This window comes from Berghia stephanieae, chromosome 1 (genome assembly GCF_034508935.2).
Source record: "Berghia stephanieae isolate SIO BIC M18660-M18661 chromosome 1, UCSD_Bste_1.3, whole genome shotgun sequence".
NCBI classification, from domain to species: domain Eukaryota; kingdom Metazoa; phylum Mollusca; class Gastropoda; order Nudibranchia; family Aeolidiidae; genus Berghia; species Berghia stephanieae.
In genome coordinates, this window is record NC_088360.1 from 128,262,987 (window position 1) to 128,266,717 (window position 3,731).

The window sequence follows — 3,731 nt, forward strand, 5'->3', positions numbered from 1 at the left end:
TCGAGTAAGTTTGTGCGAGTCAGGATTGACTGCTGTGTAGCTAGTAATATTTGGGACGAGACCTGCTGTAGATGCAGTTCTCTTCCTCCCATTCAAATCAGCCTTAACTCCAGTAAATTCGGTGAATTCTTCAACTTCAATAGGTTGGAGTTGTGAACTCCACTCTCCATTATCACTATCACGGGGTTCACTGCCGATTCCGTCTGAAATTTCATCAAAATCGAAGTCTAGAAGCTCAAAATCTACATCAATGTCACTTTCTATATCACTTTCCCTTTCAATAATATCATCTTCGTAGTTATTTTCATCTACAACTTGCGTTTAATCGATCAGTGATTGCATGAATTGAAACGCCATAGCTAGAAATCATTGTACATGTGTTGTCAAGTGTAAACAATCTTCAATAATTCGTATCGGTTAAAGTTCCGGTCCGATTTTTATGAAATAAAAACCAAAGCAAAAAGCAACTCTTCATCAGGGTTGCCAGTTTGGCATTTTGAATGCCAGATTCCAAAAATCTGGCATTTTTGAAAACCGTTTGGCATTAGAAAAATCATTTGGCATTTGGCATTTTCATTTGGCATTTTCTTTTCTTGTATATTATACTTCAAATGGCACCAGATTCAACAAAAAACATCATAAGAAACACGAAACAGTAAGTTTTCTTAATTGTCAATAATTATTTAACTGTTTACGTATTTACCTTTCATGTTAATGTATTTCTTTTTCATTCTTAAAATCCAACCGTGGTGTAGTGGTTTAGCACTCCACTTACAGTAGTCAGTAGGTAAAAAATTACCCCAACAGGAAATTTAGTATAATTCAAAAAAAAAAAAGAAAAAAAAAAAACAAGAAAAAAAAACACGCAAGCCACCAGGATATGATAGTAAATTGTCTATCAAAAGTGAGTAGTTTTCTTAGTGGGGGTGGGAGTCAACAGACTTTGGCATTTTTTTGAGTGTTTTGGCATTTTTTGAGTCTTCCCCTGGCATTTTGTTGAAAAATAATCTGGCAACCCTGCTCTTCATTTTAAAAGAGTTACTGCGCCGAGAGCGAAAACGAAACTAAAACTACTGCAAGAGCTCATTAAAAACTACGATGTCTATACTATCTGTCGCATCAGCCCGCATCAGGAGGATAGGTTACTGATGTCAACAGTCGCAATCAGTCGCAATACGGGGGATAGGGTTAAAGAGGAATTGATGTATGACCAGTTATGCACTCAAAGAGACGCTCGTCGATATTCTCCTTGTGTAAATTCATGAGTGGGACACTTCAATCAAGAGAAAATTAATTTTTATGATATATTCTTTTTTCTTTTCTTTTTCTATTTGTTTTGCGTGTTATTGTAAAGATTCACTGCTATTTTAGCGGGTGGTTGGATGGGAGCATCACCCTTGAATCATATACCTATGATGTTCGCATGGGTGTACGATCCGATAGTGATGTCGTTTCTTCTTCTCTTTACTAGCCTATCCTGCTTCTTTGGTTTGTGATTGTATTTTTGACAGGGGATATTTTTTTTCTGTAAATCTTCTGCCTGTTTGTTCTTGGTTATTTATAATTTAGCTTATGATATCTTTAGGTTATGATTTTGATTTACATTTGTACTATTTTTGTTAGATTGCTTGTTTTTTTGTTTCAGCGGTCTCTCATATAACCTCAATTGTGTTGGAAGAGACCTAAAGCAACAAAAAAAAAAAAAAAACTGCTATTTTAAAATGTTCTATTTTAATTAAAGCCTTCTCCCACATACTGATTAGATGGAAGGACTGCGAGCGACTGAATTGGGGGGGGGGGGGGGGGGGGGGCAGCGTGGCTCAGGTACGGTCTTTGCTTCATACTCAAAAGGTATCGAGTACGATCACTCACCGCTGCGCTTTGTGGCCTTCAGCAAGTCGCCTCGCCCTAGCCCCATTTGCGGCGCGGCAGTGCGGCTGACGCCTGGGTTATTTTAGTTTTCCCTTGGAATAGACCATAGGTACAAATTTCCCCTATGGGATGAATAAAAGGAATTTTATTTTATTTTTTTAAATAAGTGCTTGTCTTCAATATTACAGAAAGGGCATTTATTACAATAAATGGCAACAAAAGCATTAGTTTTAACCCAATGTCATTAATGTAAATTTGAAATTCAATTTGAAATATCTGGTACGTCCCGACATAATACCGTTTTGAGGCGAAAGGTCACACTTTTTAAGATGCACTCAAATTTCGAATACCCATTTCCAAGGCATTTATTTAGCCTATTTTATTAGGCGTTTTTACGGAAGTTTGGGCATGAACGTTGGGGAATCAATTTTATAAACTTTATAACCAATCTTGTCTTCTTTTTTTTTTCTTTCCTTTTCTCTTCTATCTAACGTTTGGCCCAAATTTACGAGTAATTCCATTATCAGGTAATGATTTGGAGATAAAACTGCCCCTTCCCCTTTCCTTAAAGGTGGTTAGTGACTCACCTGTTTATCACCATGTATTATTTTTCAAGATGTTTTGGATTTACATTCCTCCAGTGATTCCATCCGTTTGGCCATTTCAAGCAATTCATTCGTGAGAAATTATTGTCTATTCATGAAATCATTAAAACCCCATTTTTTTAAAATATGACGATATAGACAGTGATTTTGTGTTGGTATAAAACACCAAGAGCTTCATGATCGAGGGTTTCATGCGCGTCAGAAAAGTCCCTTATTATTATTAATATTAATATTAATATTATTATTATTATTATTATTATTATCATCATCATCATCATCATCATCATCATCATCATCATCATCATCATCATCATCATCATCATCATCATCATCATCATTATTATTATTATTATTATTATTATTATTATTATTATATATTATATTATTTATTATTATTATCGTTATTATTATTGTTATTATTATTCATTATTATTATTATTATTATTATTATTATTATTATTATTATTATATTATTATTATTATTATTATTTATTATTATTATTATTATTATCGTTATTTTTATCGTTATTATTATTGTTATTATTATTATTATTATTATTATTATTATTATTATTATTATTTTATTTATTTGTTTATTTTAATTTTTTTGGGAGCTTTTAGAGAGTGCAATATCCACTAAACGTGCTCAAAGCGCTTTACAAGGGGTCCCTGACCAACAGCAACACGTAACATGTAGAACGAGACATGACGCCTGTTAGGCGACATTACATTTTTTCCGACATAAACAGCGCTGCTTACGGCCAGGTACTCATTTTACACCTGAGCACAATGAGAGAATGTTAGTTAAGAGCCTTTTCCAAGGACTCAACTATGCATCCTTAACCCAAGTATTTATGCGCTTGGCAACCGGAATATTGACGTACCAACACAAAACTATGTGTAACCTTAAACGTTTATAGTCTGGTTAATACAGTTTAGCGAGAATTACTCATAAACGCGAATGCCCCCAACCCCCCCCCCCCCCCCCCCCAAAAAAAAAAAAAAAAAAAACAAACAAAAAAAACAAAACAAAAAAAAAAACAAAAAAAAAAACAAAACAAACAAAAAACCAACAAAAAGACCTGAGTGACGTCAACTTCATAACGCATGCAAGTGTAATGTTTCTAAAACTTCACTCTTAATGTTTTAGTTTCAGTTAAAACGAGACGAAACCTGTTTGAGAGCGGGGGCGTAACACCATAAGCTGAGCATGAACACTGAACACTGAACAGATAACGCAAGGTAGGATAGGAT

At 34.3% G+C, this 3,731-nt stretch overlaps 1 protein-coding gene across 1 annotated transcript in view; it reads left to right on the forward strand.

Moving 5' to 3' along the window:
• The first annotated feature begins 1,209 nt into the window (after positions 1-1,209).
• The window catches only part of LOC144963108 (galectin-4-like), a 36,917-nt gene continuing 34,395 nt past the window's right edge, over positions 1,210-3,731 (forward strand). Inside the window, exons 1-2 of the mRNA XM_078896765.1 lie at positions 1,210-1,253; positions 3,628-3,731. The exon at positions 3,628-3,731 is cut by the window's right edge and continues 193 nt beyond it. The gene's annotated coding sequence lies outside the window, so the exon portion shown is untranslated. The remainder of the gene's footprint in view (positions 1,254-3,627) is intronic.